The sequence below is a fragment of the Acinonyx jubatus genome, chromosome B3, assembly GCF_027475565.1.
Source record: "Acinonyx jubatus isolate Ajub_Pintada_27869175 chromosome B3, VMU_Ajub_asm_v1.0, whole genome shotgun sequence".
Taxonomy (NCBI): Eukaryota; Metazoa; Chordata; class Mammalia; order Carnivora; family Felidae; genus Acinonyx; species Acinonyx jubatus.
This window is the reverse complement of record NC_069386.1, coordinates 100,393,262-100,411,195: the sequence shown is the minus strand read 5'-3', so window position 1 is coordinate 100,411,195 and position 17,934 is coordinate 100,393,262. Positions and strand designations below refer to the sequence as shown.

The 17,934-nt window shown below is 42.8% G+C and overlaps 1 long non-coding RNA gene across 1 annotated transcript in view; it reads left to right on the top strand.

Annotated features, from left to right (window-relative positions):
• LOC128316040 (uncharacterized) overlaps positions 1–17,934 on the top strand; it is a 39,463-nt gene that overhangs the window by 6,545 nt on the left and 14,984 nt on the right. Inside the window, exon 2 of the long non-coding RNA XR_008299415.1 lies at positions 4,738–4,856. This is a non-coding gene — a long non-coding RNA (uncharacterized LOC128316040). The remainder of the gene's footprint in view (positions 1–4,737; positions 4,857–17,934) is intronic.

The window sequence follows — 17,934 nt, the reverse complement described above, 5'->3', positions numbered from 1 at the left end:
AACTGGCCAGCTGGTGGTTATGATGTAAACTAGTGATGCAATCACACATGTTCTATGTTTTGGGTAATGACTTCACTCAGTAAACCAAAATGGAAAATTGGAAATGTGGTATTGTGGTATAATCTCATGAATACAATGGGATCAAAGGGTGGAAATTAATGAAAAGTCCAAATTACAGTTTACCAAAAAAATATATAGATACAGATATATAGGTATATTTAGTGTGTATATATATATATACATCTATAAATAACTTCAAAAATAAGATATTTTTAAATATTTTATTTTATTTTATTTTATTTTAATTGTATGTTATGTTATTTTTTGAGAGAGAGCATAGCTGGGGAGGGGCAGAGACAGAGGAGAGAGAGAGAATCCGAGGCAGGCTCCCCACTCAGCACAGAGCCCAACTCGGGGCTTGATCCCATGACAGTGAGATCATGACCTGAACTGAAATCAAGAGTCAAACGCTTAACTGGTTGAACCACCCAGGCACCCCTAAAATTTTTAAATTTTTAAAATAAATGTGTTTGGGGCACCTAGGTGGCTCAGTTGTTTAAGCATCCGACTTTGGCTCAGGTCATGATCTTATGGTTTGTGGGTTCTAGTTCCACATCTGGCTCTGCTCTGACAGCTCTGAGCCTGCTTTGGATTGTCTGTCTCCCTCTCTCTCTCTGCCCCTCCCCTGCTCTCACTCTCTCTCTCAAAAACAAATAAATAAACATTAAAAAAAACCTTTAGGGGCACCTGGGTGGCTCAGTCAGTTGAGCATCAGACTTCAGCTCAGGTCATGTTCACACAGTTCGTGGTTTCAAGCCCTGCATTGGGCTCTGTGCTGACAGCTCAGAGCCTGAAGCCTGCTTGGGATTCTGTGTCTCCCTCACTCGTGCCCCTCCCCCGCTCTCTCTCTCTCTCTCTCTCTCTCTCTCTCACACACACACACACACAAAATAAAATTAAATAAATAAATAAATAGATAGATAAATAAATAAATAAATAAATATTTTAAAAATGTAAGATTGGTTGCAGCGTTCTTATAAACTTAGAAATTATGTCAAGCAACCCAAGTAGACTTATAATGTGAGCTACTTGGGATCCTATGATGTCCAAGAACAATGGATATGTGATGTATATAAAACTGTATTGCTAAGAAGGAAATTGGAGGAAGCAAACATTCAAATTTAGAGTTTAACTTGGACTGTCCCTCCCAGCACTCTCCCCCTCACTTACCTGACCCTGGCCACAAGGGCCTGCTAGCTCTTCCTCCTTGATTATAAGACTCACTCCAATACAGCATCCTTCACAGATGGTTCCCTATATATGGGATTCTCTTGTCTTTAGGCTTGCACAGAGAAGTCACTGTGTGTTGGGGATGAATCACTGTGTGGCTAGGAATTAGTTATGAAAATATAATCCTTTCTCTGAAGAGGGAATCTGGCAGCCAATTTACTTGAATGGGTCATCCATAGTAAATGACTAACTTATGGACATTAAAATAGAGTTACCCACAGGAATGGCCTTTGTCTCTTTAAGAAAATGAGTAAACACATAAGTCTTAAGACTTTGAGTCATGAGGCCTGTGGCCCAGCAACGCACCACTTCCCTTAAGGGGTTAGCTGCTGGGATAGCCAAAAGAGTTGTTATAGAGACAAGGGATGAGTCACCCTCTTGCCTTTCTTTCTGGTTATCTTGAGTCATTTCAGAGATAGATAAAGCTCATGCCTCCCTACTTAGCGGGCTTACATCTAATGGTGGGATCAGACATGCTTTTGGCTTCACCTCCTTACTCACATGTCCCCTTCGGTGCCACTTTAATGCTTCTTAAAACTAACAGAAGGATTTTGCTGTGATCAAGGTGTGCCCAGGGAATTTATAACTTCTATACGTGCAATAAAAAGGACTCATTAGTACCCAACCTGAAGCCTTTACAAACTCTTCCAAGATAAGTGTAAAATGCAATCTAGGGGCATCTGGGTGGCTCAGTCAGTTGAGTGTCCAACTCTTGATTTTAGCTCATGTGGTGATCCCAGGGTTGAGGGATGGAACCCTGCATCTGGCTCCAGGCTGAGTGTGGAGTCTTCTTGGGATTCTCTCTCTCTCTCTCTCTCTCTCTCTCTCTCTCTCTCTCTCTCTCTCTTTCCTCTGCCCCTCTCCCTGGCTCTCTCTCTCTCTAACAAAAAAAAAAAAAAAAAAAAAAAAGCAGTCTAATAAAATCATTAAAAACATCAATGAGTAACTTCTATGTACAGATCACTGTGCTGTTTGAAATCAGGGAGAAGCCCAGTATTAATCCTCAGACAATAGGTTGGCTGATTTATACAGGTACAGAGATTTTAGGACCATGATGCAAAGGCAAGAACCCTAGGAGAGGCAGCTCTCCCGGATGGGGAGGCTCAAACAACAGATTCTCTTCTCACAATTTTAGAGGCTGTAAGTCTGACATCAAGGTGTCTACAGGCTTGGTTTCTTCTGAAAGGCCTCTGTCCTTGACTTCTAGATAGCTGTCTCCTCCCTGTGTCCTCACGTGTTCTTTCCTCTGTACATGTCTTTGTCCAAATTTCCTCTTATAAGGATACCACTCTTATTGGAGTAGGGCCCACCTTAATGACTTAATTTTAACTTAATTACCTCTTTAAAGACCTTATCTCCAAATACAGTCATTCTGAGGTACTGAGGGTTAGGATTTCAACATACAGAATTTGGGGAGACACACTTCAGCCCACAACAGAGAGCGAATGGGAAGGAATGGGGAGAGGACAATTGTTACTTTAGTTGGTGTGGTCAAGGAACATTCCTCCAAGGAGGTCATGTTTGAGCTGAGATAACAAGAAGGGGGCAGCCATGTAAAGATCTGAGGAAAGAGGGGACAACGCAACGGAAACAAGGGCTGGAATAGATATCTATTGCACGTCTCCTGCCCTGGAAGCCCTCTCCTTGCCATACTCACAGGGCGGCTCCCAGCAGCTATGTTAGCACCTCATGACCTCTCACCCGAGCCAGAGTTGATAGAATCAGGAGTGAACTATTGAAACAAGCTGAGCACTTGGAGTCTCTCACCTCGGAGCTGGGATTTCAGCCCCTGAGAGACCATCAGTCACTTGGTACATGTGGCTGTGAAACAAGACACACAGAAAGGTCTAAAGTACTTCAACTCCTGGTTCCAGGCCTTTTCAGAGGGCTAGTCTCATTTCTGCATTTGGATTTTATATGTCACTCTTGCCACCACCCCACCACCCCATGGCTTTTAAAATCCTTTTTTCTTCTTGCAAGCCACCAAGTCACACCCTAACACAGAATGTAGGCCCTCAGGGAACTCCCCGGAGAGTCTGCATTGATTGTGGAAGCCTTCATCCTCCATGTGTGCTGCTCTAGAGTTGCGCTGGAGAGAACTGGCTTCTGGTGATGTCCCCATAGCTACTGCTGTTTGATTCCTGTTCCAGGATGTCTTCACTTGAATGCACACTGCCCACCCAGGGGCATGGGAGACACTCTACTATTGGGAAGTCTTTTCTGGGAACTTGGCCTTGGGTTGCACTTTCTCTGCTAGGCAGCCTGTCCACTGTCAGCTCAGGCTTGCTCAGATCCACAATTTTCTGATCTTCATCCCTAACAAATCCCCAGGAGTTCTGGCCTCCATCGTGCTATATTCTGCTTCCCACACATCCCTCAACAGATTCTTTCCTCCTCTCTCCCCCACAAATCATGCTTTCCCTCACAAAAAAATACATTGCTTGCTTTATATGGATTTCCCATATAAAGCATATATGGGCCTTTACTGAAGCTGAAGCAGTCAAAACACACTGACTGCAACCTCTCCAACCCACTAGTCTGCCAGGTTGGGGAAAGCAGAGGTGAGGAGGCCAGCTGGAAAGTGCATCTGACCCTGTTGATAGGCATCACCTCCCTGGAGCCCCAGAGCTCTCAGTGCAAACAGAACTCTGGACATTGCAGGGTGGTGGCAGGTCGGGCAGAGCAGGACTGACAGGCTCTTGCGGAGATCCATTGGCAACGTGCTGTGCATATTTTCAATGCATTTGCTAGTCAGCAACCATAAATATCTCTGTGGAATGAACTGGGGAGATCTGGTTTGTGCAGAAAATAGGAGAATGTGAAGGAGGATTTTCCCCTTTCTGAAACTTTGTAGGGCATGCCATGTACTCTTGAATGAACAAGGACAGAATCAAGGTCATGAGCCTTGAAGAGAAGCTTAGAGGCACCTAGTTACAGCTGACTGTTTACTATAAACTGTGGAAGTCTGTTGCCCACAAAATCACATTTTAAATCATATCAGAGCATGAGGCAGCAAATGGTGATAGGTATTTCTCAGGAGAAGGCTAATTCCTTCTAATCCAAGTTGTAAATCAAAGCTCTCCAAATCCCTTATTATCATTAGCTGTAATAACTCTGATCATGGGACACTCAGAGCTACCTGCCCATGATCCAATCAGGAGTAGATGTCAAGGGTCTTACAATTAAACAAGAAGCTTCTGTTTGTTCTACATCTAGCATTGAACTGAAGGTGGGGTAGGAATTAGGCCATGAAAAGTACAGTTCATGTTTATAGAGATGAGAGTGGGCATTATAACCTTGAAGTTAGTAAAAGCCCTTCCTGGGGGCAAAGAAAAAGAGCTGAGGGATTGATTCCTCTTGATGTCTTCATATAAAAGCAAGAAAAGTCTACCCACTACTGGTATAGCATTCCAGGAGATTAACTGTTATTTATTACCTCCCTTTCAGATAAACAACAGTTTCAACTATAACCATTATCACTACCCACTGCTCATCCTGCCTCCGCTGCCAACTTGTTCATCACGTCATCAGTTAGACATAACCTGTCTCCTGTAGAGGACACACAGGTAAGACATGTTTCCTGCCCTCAGGGAAGTCCCGACTGTTGGGTCAGACACCCACATACATAACTACGGTACAGTGTAATGACTGCTGGAGCAGTGGAACAGGGTGCGTGCTATAGGAGGATGGAGCAAGGGACAAGGTATTCTTCCAGGAAGTGCAGAAAGATGGAGGAGGGCCAATGGAAACAGCCTGACCAGATCCAGTGAGGGCCAAGTGTGCCCATGCGGGCAATGGGAGAGAACACTTATGTTGGTTTATTGTGCACCAGAGCTCTGCCAGGTGCTTTCTATCACTTAACTCCTCTCATCCTCACAACAACCCTATTTTCCTCCATTTTGCTAATAAGGAAACTGAGGCTCACAAAGTCAAATAACTTGCTGAGAGTCATACAACTAGGAAGTGGCTGATGTGGGGTTTGAGTCCATGCTGTGAACCGTGGTGCTATTCTGTGCTGCCCGAGAGAGCTCAGGGAAGTGTAGGGGGAGGTGGGTGCGCTCTAGTCAGATTCTGAATGGCCATTAATGCCTATGCTTTATTATTTTTTTAAGTTTATTTATTTATTTTGAGAGAGAAAGAGTGAGGGGGGAGGGGCAGAGAGAGAGAGAGAGAGAGAGAATCCCAAGCAGGCCTCGCACTGCCAGCACAGAGTTGGATGCGGGGCTTAAACTCACGAACCATGAGATCATGACCTGACTGAAACCAAGAGTTGGATGCTTAACCAAATGAACCAGCCAGGTGCCCCAGGGGGACCCTTTTTAAACAGACATGATTAGATATATCTTTGTTTTAGAGGGATAAAGCACAGGCTGGATGAATGATGAATCAGGGGAAAGAGGGGCCAAAAGGGACAAAGAGACATAAGAGACTATTGTAAAACTCCGAGAGAGCATCCAGAGCAGTGGCAATGGAGAAGGAAGAGGTTATCTCCATTTGTTTACCAAAGAAGTTTTAGAGCTGGATGGTGAATACCTGGCATGTATACCACCACCCACAGCGAAGCCAGGAACTGAGGTCAGATGCTGGTGAGATCAGAGGCTGCCTCAGAATCCTTCCCAACACAGTGCTCTCAACATAGTAGTAGCAACTACTAATTGATCAGAGCCAGTATATTACATGAAACCTATTTGCCATCCTTTGTTGGAAGGACATTTCAGGTGTGAACTCTAATAGGACTCAATGGCACATGGAATGCCTGAATGAGGAAAAGAGGATAGTCACAGATAACTTTCAGGCTTCTGACTTGGGTGCCTGAATGGAAAGTGATGTTATTTGTTCAGACAGAGAACAAAGGAGAAACGGGTTAGGAGGGAAAACCATGAGCTTTGTTTTGTAGATACTCAGATCTCAAATCTGAGATACTCAAATACTCCTTGCGGGGTGTGGTGCCTCCCTAAGATTCTCTCTCACACAAGAAAGAGAGAAAGAGAGGAAGAAAGAATGAAAGGAAGGAAGGAAGGAAGGAAGGAAGGAAGGAAGGAAGGAAGGAAGGAAGGGAAAGTGTCATTGAGGTGTGGAAAGTGAATGCCATCTCCCAGAATGAATAGAAGGGAGGAGGGCTAAGGATAGAACCCTGGGAACCCCAATCCCTCAGCATTGTAAGGGGAAAGAAGAGAGCACTGTCTGATAGGGAAAGAACATTAACAGATGGAGGTAGTCAGTGTTAGACACTGAGGAGAGGTCAAGAGCAATGTTTAAAGTTGCAGTGAGGATTTGGTAATGGGGAGATACTTGGTGCCCATCTTGAGAGAGCATTTTCAGTAGTATGGGTTTGGTAGGAACCAACTTATGTCGTTCAGTGGCTGAAAAGAAGGTGAGGAATATAAAACTACTCTGTCAAGAGCTCTGAAGGCGGGGTTAAGGGTGTAAACCAGAGCATGAGCAGGAAGGATCAAGTGAATAGGAAGAGATAGAAGTTGAAGAGGGGAGGCAGCAGGTACACACAGAAGCAAGAAGAGATTAATTAAGAACTAAGAACAAGGAGGAGTTCTTGGAAACAACAGACATTTATCACAGAGTGTAATTTTACATTTATTGGTGTGATTCTTACCACGAGTCCAAGGCTCTTTTTTGGTCACTATTTTATCCTCAGGGCCCAGTAAAACACCAGCCACTGAATAAATATGCATTCCATAGAGTGAATAAATGGCTGCATGACACTGCTTCTTTTTAGACCTGAAGGAAGGAGTCACTGGACTAATGTTCTTGGTAGTAGGGGTTGGAGAAAATCATTTTTAGCTGGTGATAAATGAATTCAGCAGAATTCATATAAAAGCTATACCAGAATTATCACTCTTTTTTTTTTTCAAAGTTTATTTATTTTTTTGAAGTGGTCCGAAGTGGGCTCCATGCTGCAGCAGAGAACCTGATACGGAGCTTGAACTTATGAACCGTGAAATCATGACCTGAGCCAAAGGCAGATGCTTAACTGACTGAGCCACCCAGGTGTCCCTAGAATTTTTACTTTTAAAGGCAAAGAAAGAGAGGGAAGGCAACGGTCATTATTTCCTTTAAGAAATACACAAAGTCGTGTGAGGATTTGTGACATCAGTAATTAGTGATGGAGGTGGTACTTTCTTTATAATTTTCTCATTTCCAGAACTAACAAGGGGCACCTCAGTGGCTCAGTTGGTTGAGGGTCCAACTTTAGCTCAGGTCATGATCTCATGGCTTGTGAGTTCAGCCCCATGTTGGGCTCTGTGCTGACAGCTCTGAGCCTGGAGCCTGCTTCAGAATCTGTGACTGCCTCTCTCTCTGCCCCTCGTCTGCTCACACTCTGTCTCTCTCTTTCAAGAAACAAAAACAAAAACAAAAACAAACAGTAAGAAATAGCACCCAAGATACATACAGAGTAACCAGCTCAGTTTTCTAGCATTTATCTGGTCAGCAGAAGCTTTCTAGAAGAAGTACGCTTAGAGAAGCACTACTTTTTAAAATATAAGTATGGTCAAGTCTGGGGAAAAAAATGTTCCTTCTGCTTGTGTCTTTTTTTCCCCTTGGGATTAAAAAACAATTTTTTTTAATGTTTTCCCTTTGCCATAGCCTGTGAGGAAACACAATTATATAGCTGTTTGCCAAAAAACACAATAGTGGCAGTGACATCATCAATTTGTTCCTCTTTATAATTAAGATGAGATTGATATGAAAAAATATTTTTATTCCTTTAATGATACTGTAAATTCTATGTTATTGCTTCTGCTCTTTCTCATCTGCTTATCTGCTTTTTCTGAAGGGTAGACACTTTAATACGTCAATCATTTCCAGGCTCCCGAGTTATTTTAGACAGCTCTCTCTAACTGTGTCACTGCCTGTTCCTCACCACCTCTTTATATTTTCAAACGTCAGTGAATTCTGGGACAGGAATCAGTGGCACCTCAAGGACACAGAGCAGGCCCTAGGGTCTCAGACTTCCCACTTCTAGAAGGGATAGAACCTCTGTTCCTTATGGGGATTGTATGGTTGAGTGCTAACTCCTTTATTCTCTTGAAACGAGTATGAAATTCTTAGAGGACAAGTTTGAGTAAGGAAAACCCAACAAAGTTTTGACTCAGAGGTCAGTTGGCCTTACAGAGGCCTCCAGCTTCAGTCCTCCCAAAGCTGGAGAAGAAGCAGAGTCCAAAGAAATGGGTTCCTTGACCATTGTTCCCCAAAGCCAATACCCTATAGAGCAGATGTGTTAACGCTTTGGGTTAGGTCTCTGGCTGTTTTTTTGTTTTTTTTGAGAGAGAGAGAGACAGAGAGTAAGTGGCAGAGGGGCAAAGAGAGGGAGACACCAAATCCAAAGCAGGCTCCAGGCTCTGAGCTGTTGACACAAAGCCCGTCATGGGGCTCTAACTCATGAACCATGAAATCGTGAACCGTGAGATCATGACCTGAGCCAAAGCCTGACGTTCAACCCACTGAGCCACCCAGGTGCCCCTCTTTGGATGTTTTTTAAAAGATGGTGCTGGCAGTTCCCCCATATTATCACAGTGGAAATCAAATCATGTGCTTCTGTGTTTGGAGATCAGGGCACCTCCTATTCCTCACTCAGTGGGTTTAGAGTCGTTTGTTATGTGCCCAAGCAAGAGTATCTCTGGGGAAATCCCTTCTTGTCCTGTTGCTACAGGTAAGCGTGTCCAAGCATTTAGAAATAGGGCGTTCTCACAATTTTAGTGCATGTGGGGAAATCACAGATGGAACTCAAGCCAAAAAGCACGGTTTATTGGCTGAGTTGGCAGCAAAGGCTCTCACCACCCAGGAGACTTGCCTCAGACAAGTATGGAGTCTTGAATCTGGGTGTAGCCCCTCGAGGTAGAGCAAAGCTCCAGACTTGATTTGAAGTCACAGGGAGCCTGGGCAGTTGAATGGAAGCAGTGGATACTCTGGCACTAGTCAAAGCCATAATGATCTGCAGTTCAGTCCTCTGTGCACTAGGGCATGGTAGAGGAGACAGAGGCACTCTGGGTGGGATTGTGGGCAATCCTATATTCATATTTAGGACCCATATTCATAAAGAGCCTTAAATTTGACCTTTTGTGCTATCTGCAGGTGAGGTTATGAATTCAGACACAAAGTTATACTTTCAGGAGGGAAATAAAGACAATGTTCATTATATAATTTTAATTTTAAAAGCACAAACATTAAAAATACTATGATTTGGGGGCACCTGGGTGGCTTAGTTGGTGAAGCATCAGACTTTGGCTTAGGTCATGATTTCATGGTTTGTGGGTTTGACCTTCATGTCAGGCTCTGTGCTGACAGCTCAGAGCCTGAAGCCTGCTTCAGATTCTGTTTCTCCCTCTCTCTCTGTCCCTACCCCGCTTGTGCTCTCTCTCTCTCTCAAAAATAAATAAACATATTAAAAAATAGTATGATTTTATTTTCATTTATTTACTTTTTAAGTAGGCTCCACACCCAATGTGGGGCTTGAACTCATGACCCTGAGATTAAGAGTTGCATGTTCTACCAACTGAGCCAGCCAGGGGCCCCAATATACTAAAAATTTAAAATCTTGTTTAGCCATGTGCATGTTTTCTTTTTAGTATATCAGGAGCCTCAAAAGTAGAATTGATCTGCCTTCCCTCTGTTTTCCTGCTAACAAAGGGGCTTTTAGTGTGGATTGAATACTAGGAGCCATACATTCTGAATAATACAGGCTTATGGAGAGTTTACCAAGAGAAACAGTTCTACATCCTTTTCCTGGGAGTCACACATCCCCTGTTCACCTTCAGGAGTGTGTTGACCACAGGCAGCCTCTCCCTCCTGTCTCGGGGTTGCCAGAGTGACAGTGGGGTACACACAGATCCCAGGAACCTGAGACTCAGCTTCCTCCCATGAGTGGCTTCTTTCCTTGAGCGGCTCCACCCATCTACTAAGCACCTTGGGTGGTGGGGAGACCAAAATGTTAATGGTATATCTGGAAGAGAGCACATGAAAAGAGACATAATAATAGTGCTGGTTTCTCCCTCTGTGTGAGGGAAAACAAATCTCATGAGGATTTATAGTTCATGTTTTGCCACAGAGCTGAGCTCTCACTATCCCCAAGGCCTTTGAGATGAAAGACGACAGTAACGCTCAATTTCTCCCTTGGCTGTTCACGCATCATCAGTCACTGAGGCTGCACCTCAAGCCTTTTATCTAGAAATACATTGAGGTTAATGAATTCAGAGTATCAAAATAATCAGCCACAGAGCTTTGGTGTTCAGGCCTTTTAGTTAAACAGTGTAAGGCCCAGGACATCAAGAATCCCCAGTGAAGATAGACAAATAGGCAGTGATATCTTGGAGGGGGGGTGATAGGAATGACAATCCCTTTTTAATTCGATCCAACAAATGTTTATCTAGGCCTCCTCGGGGTGAGCACTGCACTGGGTCCCAGGAGGAGAAAGAATTTGCTTCTTGTCTTCAGAGACTTTATGGGCAGTTTGGTGTCATTCAGACTTCAGGCTTTGAAGTCACTGAGATCGGTGTGTGAAGGTGCTTGATGGAGAAACTGTCACATACAGGACTTGAGTAAAGGATGGTTTCTTTTCTTTTATGCCAGCAGTTTTGCTCTCCCCAGCCCTCTCAAGGACTGGCCGCCTGAGTCCCGGATCCTGGCTGTGTCTCTGCACTGTGCTACCAGAGCTGGCAGAAGCCAGACACCTTTTTGGCCCTTTGTTCAAGTATGCTTCTTATACCTCCACACTCAGTGTTCCTTCTGCTCTCCAGGATGCTTATCTGCAGCCCAAGATGAACCTCCTAGATGCTGCCTGCCTGGATTTCTCAGATCCATCCCTGGTCTATCCTGTCCTGATACCACCTAGCCTGGCCTGATACCTCTGGGCTATGTCAGTTTTACTATTGAAATAATCTCTGATATCTCCAGCTCCAGGCAAGTCAGTCTTCTTAAACCTTACCTTTGATTATGTTACATCTGCTCTGAAACCATCAGTGACTCCCATGGCCTCTGAATTCAAATGAAACCTTAGCCTGAGGGTCTCAGCTTGGCATGATGTAGCCTAGCCCACCTTTTAAGTTTCATCTTTCTTCCCACCAGTGTGTAACATACCAGCCTTAGTGGCTCTACCCTCAGTGGACTAATTGCATTCCTTGAATATGTTCTTTCCTTCTTGTGTCCTTTGCTCTTGCTGAACTTTAATGGAATTTCACCATAGAAAGTTAGAGGAATATGGAAAAAGATGACTGAAGGAACATGAACAAAGACATAGATGGGAGTGGGGAGTGGAGACCAGAGAGGGGACATGTCTGGTTACTGGATATTGGGCACTTAGAATTCCAGAATCATAGCTCCTAGAAAGGAAGCTAACTGGATCATCTGGTCTACCCCTGGCCTTCAGGCTGGGAAAATATTTTTGTTTCCATTCTATAAATTAGACGGTCAAGGCCCAGAGAGTTTAAGTGTGTTTAGACACACAAATTGGGGTCATCCTATAGAATCCTTTAAAGCCAGATTAAAACGTATAGTAAGTTCAGTCACTGATGGGGAATATGGAAAGCTCTCACTGGGGCAATGACATAATTAGAACTATTTGGGGCAGTATTTTCAAACTGTGGGATATGGCCCATTAGTGGGTCACAAAGTCAATTTCTTGGGTCATAAATTTAAAAATGTCAGAGTACAGCATTGCTTTGTAAGTTTTATATGTGTGTACTGGGTCGTGAAGTAAAATATATTTCTTATTGAGTGTCATGGCCAAAAAAGTTTTAAAGCCCCAGTTTTAGGAAGATTTGTCTGGTGGCAAATCATAGGCTGAATTATAGGTGCAAGGGAGGAAACTTGAGGCAGGGAATTCTAGTTGGGATGTCATAGCCTAAGTAGACAGTAAGAAGGATCTAGATGGGAAGGAGAAGCCATGGGAAAGGAAAGGAGGGGAAGGCATGAAAGATTCTGTGGGGTAAGAGTCTCAGGATGTGAGGATTAAGATTGTGGGGGCTCAGAGGGAGGGGAAAAAGACAGTCAGGGTTGACTGAAAGTCATACTCAGGTGCTTGGGAAAATGCTGATGCCCATATCCAAGGAGGGAAGTTGGATGAAGGAGCTGGTTTGAGGACCAGCATGAAAGACAGATGGAAAGACACACAACCACCATCAGGTATTAGATCAGTCAGGTTCCCACTGAAGAACCCACTGAGATGGTTCCAGTGCAAAGACCTGAAGAAAGGGAGGACTTCCAGAGCTGTTGGCAGGCTGAGGGGAGCCAACTTGCATGATGAGGAACCCTAGATTAACCACAGTAGGAAGTTCTTCCTGTCAGATTCCTCTGCAACCCAAGCTTACAGGGCACCACCTCTCTACTCTTCTACCCTCCCACCCCTGAGATGAGTCCACGACTGCTCATTGGTTTGTCACTACCATTACTCCTACCGCTGCTATTATGTCTACCCTCACCATCACCACAGGCAAACTTCTGTTGAATCCTCATCTTGTGCCAAAGGCTTTACATGTGTGATTTAATTTAATCACATTTACCTCTTGAGTTGGTCCTATCATTCTTCCAACATTACAGATAAAGAAGTAGAAACTCAAGGACACTTAAAAACCAAGTTCACACAATTAGTAAGTGGCAAAGCTGTAATATAAAGCCAGGAAGTCTGATTTTTTGACCACTCTTAATCACTGCAATGCACCACTGATTACTGAGAAATAGAAGATAACAAAGGTAGCAAATGACAGGGCAGTTAACCAGAGCGAAACTTAGTTTATAGTAGCTGGTGATGTCATACTTTGATGCAAGTAGGACCAGGCATCTTGTGTTCCTGCATCCCTAATTCCTTTGTAGAAGCTCTAGTGGGACTTGTTGGTTTAGGTTTTATCTAGAAAATCATCCTCCTACTCATCCACTGCCTCAGGGTTGGATACTAGAGTCATAATCTCCAATTTCAGACAGGGGAGGGATTGGGTTGCCCTAGTTGTCTGACTGTGGCCTGTGCAGCCTCTTCCAGAAACTTCTCAGATTTCACTCTGGTTAGGGCCTCTTGGTTGCCTTTTGGCCCTTGTGCTCTGAAGTTGTTTGAATCTAATCTAGGTTGGGAGCCCAGGGATTCTTCTCAGGGCCTACAGGTCCCCACACCAACTAGAGTTGGCCTTCTTTGCTTGGACCAGCTCCTGTCCCTGTGCAATGTGCCTGTGATGTGTGTTACCCAACCAAGAGTTAAGATTGGTTCTGCCTTAAGTCAAACTTCAGACAGTCTGAGTAGTTTTCTGGATCTTACTTTTCCAGCAGCTGAGTGGCCCCAGCCAGTATCCTAGGACTTGTCTGCCTTCCACCTGTACCTCCAACATTCTCCAGCTGACCTTCTTATACATTCACTAGATCTAAACTGCTCACTAGGCCCTTTTCTCAAGTTGGAAGGGCCTGACATCCTATTTGGCTCATTGATGTGAGTCCTGTGAGGATTAAGCAAGGCTTCCCTAGCTCATGCCCAAAGCCCCACGTTCTCTCCAAGCTGCCTTCTGATGACTCATTGCCCTCATGGCCAGGCCTTCCTACCCTACTTTATTTTAGGAAATGACTTTTGAAAATGGTCTAATTTTTTTATTTAACAATAGAAAAGTATGGCACAAAAACAGACACATAGACCAATGGAATAGAATAGAAACCCCAGAACTAGACCCACAAACGTATGGCCAACTAATCTTTGACAAAGCAGGAAAGAACATCCAATGGAAAAAAGACAGTCTCTTTAACAAATGGTGCTGGGAGAACTGGACAGCAACATGCAGAAGAATGAAACTAGACCACTTTCTTACACCATTCACAAAAATAAACTCAAAATGGATGAAGGACCTGAATGTGAGACAGGAAACCATCAAAACCCTAGAGGAGAAAGCAGGAAAAGACCTCTCTGACTTAGCCGTAGCAATCTCTTACTCGACACATCCCCAAAGGCAAGGGAATTAAAAGCAAAAATGAATTACTGGGACCTTATGAAGATAAAAAGCTTCTGCACAGCAAAGGAAACAACCAACAAAACTAAAAGGCAACCAACGGAATGGGAAAAGATATTTGCAAATGACATATCAGACAAAGGGCTAGTATCCAAAATCTATAAAGAGCTCACCAAACTCCACACCCGAAAAACAATAGAAAAGTAATGTTTACCCACAGGGAGCAAGAATGATAATCCCCAAATGCTAGTAATAACACACACACACACACACACACACACACACACTCAAAAAAGGAGCTTTCTAAAACCAGTTTTACAAGGAAGGGCACAGATAAGGCTCTCCTGGTTAAGGTGGTGGAGTGGTAACTACAGTAAAACTTTGGTTTGTGAGCATAATTCACTCCGGAAACATGCTTGTAATCCAAAGTGCTCATTTATCAAAACAAATTTCCCCATAAGAAATAATGGAAACTCAGATGATCATTCCACAAAAATATTCATATAATAATGATTATAATACTGTAATATAATACAAAATAATAAAATACAAAATATAAAGAAAAACAAATTAAGCTGCACTTACCTTTGAAAACCTTTGTAGCTGGTGTAAGGGAGACAAGAGAGAGGAGGGTTATTGTGTAGGACAACTTTCACTATCACTAATGGAATCACTGCTATCTATCAGCTCAATGGAATTTTTCTGCACGGGGGCCACTGTATACGCTCACACAGTATTAAACTCTTGTCATATAGTGTATTTAATGTAACTGGCAATAAGGCAGCAGAGGAAAGGGTCTATATCTGCAAGCCGCCTGACCTAGAATGAAGCAAAGCATTCCTAAGCTTACTCTTGTATGGAAAAGCAAAGGACTGTCCATAGGTGCTTTGAAGTGACAAAAAATACACTAGTGCCAGTTGTGGGCATCTTCCAACATTCTGAAAAATCACCGATTTCTGCCAAACACCATGGCCTGAGACTGAGCATCTGAGCATGAGAGATGATCACCCACAGTCCCACAGCAAGAGAGACAGAGAGAGAAGAACCATTGTGATCATGTGATGTTCAGCATACATACTACTCCTATTGCAAGACATTTCTTGTTTATCAAGTTAAAATTAATCAGAAATGTTTGCTCATCTTGTGGAACAACTGCAGAACAAATTACCTGCAACCCAAGGTTTTACCATACTTTTTTCCATTGCTTCCGCAAGTAGAGAAAGTGCTTCCAACTGGACAGAAAAAAAACAGGGCAGTTCAGAACAATGTAAGCCTGAGGGAAATGGCTGTCAGGAAGAAAAAATCTAGCTACTTTAAGGGCCAAGTCTCTCTGCCCAGACAAATTATGTCCTAGGATGTGGGTTACAAACATTTTATTAGTATAAGTTCTTCAGACAAATCTTAAATGAACCCTAATTTAAAAATATTTACAAGATAATTTGTATATATTTTAAGTTAGAATTTATTTAGCATTCAATTATAAAGTTAATATATGAAGGAAAATTACTGTTTTGATGAATACCAAAATTCAAAATAATTAATAGGGGCGCCTGGGTGGCTCAGTCAGTTAGGCATCCGACTTCAGTTCAGGTCATGATCTCACCATTCATGAGTTCGGGCCCTGCGTCCAGCTCTGTGCTGACAGCTCAGAGCCTGAAGGCTGTTTCGGATTCTGTGTCTCCCTCTCTGCCCCTCCCCCGCTCATGCTGTGTCTCTCTGTCTCTGAAAAATGAATAAACCTTAAAAAATTAAAAAAAAAATTAATATAGATATAACCATTGCCAAGCTTGGCATTTAATTCACTTGTATATATAATTTTAGTTGCAAAGAGTAAAACAGATATATATATTTTTTAAATCAGTTTGCTTTGTCATCTATTGTATAAACAGACCCAGAAGTTTGAAAAAGGAATACCAAAACATTTTTAATTTCTAAATCAAATCATTAAGATTGTTGAATTTCTTGTCTTAGATACAGAAATGGAATATCCAACACTTTTTTTAATGCTTATTTACTTACTTTGATAGAGAGAGAGAAAGAGAGAGAGTGCGAGAAGGGGAGGGGCACAGAGAGAGGGAGAGAGGGAAAGAATCCCAAACAGACTCCATGCTACCAGCACAGCACCGGATGCAGGGCTCAAACCTATGAACTGTGAGATCATGACCTGAGCTGAAGTCAAGAGTCGGATGCTTAACCGACTGAGCCACTCAGGTACTCCTACCCAACACTTTTTATAAGCAGGAGAGCCATGTGGCAGGTTATGCATTTGTTTGAAAGCCCACTGAGACCTAACATGGACCAAATAGGTGCTTTTGAGCCTTGTGTGACAGTTGACCGAGCACTGCATTCTTGGGACAGACACAAAAGGCCAGTGCATACCCATAAGCTTCCTAATCAATGACCTGACTAGTCTATGGTGATAGAGTCAGATTAGTGGTGGGAGGGTAGCAAGGGCTAATGACTTTGAAAGGGGAACAAGGGAACTTTCTGAAATGCTAAACATTGTGTAAACCTTGATATAGATAGTAGTTGTATGGAGTGCATATATGTGAAAATTCATGAGCTGTACACTTAAGAATTGTGCATTTTAACTGTAGACAAATTATACTTCAAGTCCCTGTTAGCCAAAAGACAGAAAGAGAGAGAGAGGAAAGGAGGGAGGGACCAAGATTTGCTCAAAAATCTGTCAGCAGAAATTTATGTGCTAGTGTTTCTATTGTGCTATGTGTTTTAATTTGGTAGCTAGCTAACATTTTTTTTTTTTAAAGTAGGTTCTGCCCAACATGTGGCTTGAACTCACAACTCTGAGATCAAGAATTGCATGCTCTACCAACTGAGCCATCCAGGTGTCCTGTGTATGTTTTTAATTATAGTTTTAAAAAATAGTTTAAAATGTTTTTTTAAAATGAAATCCAAGTATACAGTTGACCCTTGAACAACACAGTGGTTAGAGGCACTGACCTCCTGTGCAGTCGAAAATCCACCTATAACTTTTGACTCCTTAAAACTTAACTACTAATATCCTACTATTGACCAGAAGCCTTACCAATAATATCAACAGTCAACCAGCACATATTTAGTGTGTTATATATATTAGGTACTGTATCCTTAACATAAAGTATGCTAGAGAAAGGAAAATGTTATTAAAATCATAAGGGAGAGAAAATATATTTACAGTACTGTACTGTATTTATTGAAAAAAATATCTGTGTGTAAGTGGACCCACATAGTTCAAACTCATGTTGTTCAAAGGTCAACTGTATAAAAAAATAAAATTCAAATCAAATAAAATTAAGAGATGAAAGTCAAATCATGACCTCTCAGTCACTCCTGGCAATCTTTGACAAATCAGGAAAGATGTAAGAAGCACTGGGTGACCAGGGATGACAAAGAACAGTATGCACAGACCCGTAGAAAGCACATCAGCTTTTGTACATACAAATTGGCTTCAAATCCTAATTCTGCCAGTTACCTAAGGTCTGGTAGCTAGTACCCTATCAAATACAGAGCACCAGTTTTTTCATCTGTAAAATGGGGACAATACCACCTGCCTCAGAGTTGTTGGGGGAGTAAGGGAGAACATAGCTAAAGTGTCCAGCACACTTAGCTGCCCCCACCCAAATGCTAGTTCTCATCTCTTCTGTATCCCATAACAAAGTCAAATATACTGGACTGGGAAGGGATCTGACTGCCTTTAGAAAGTGTGCCTCTT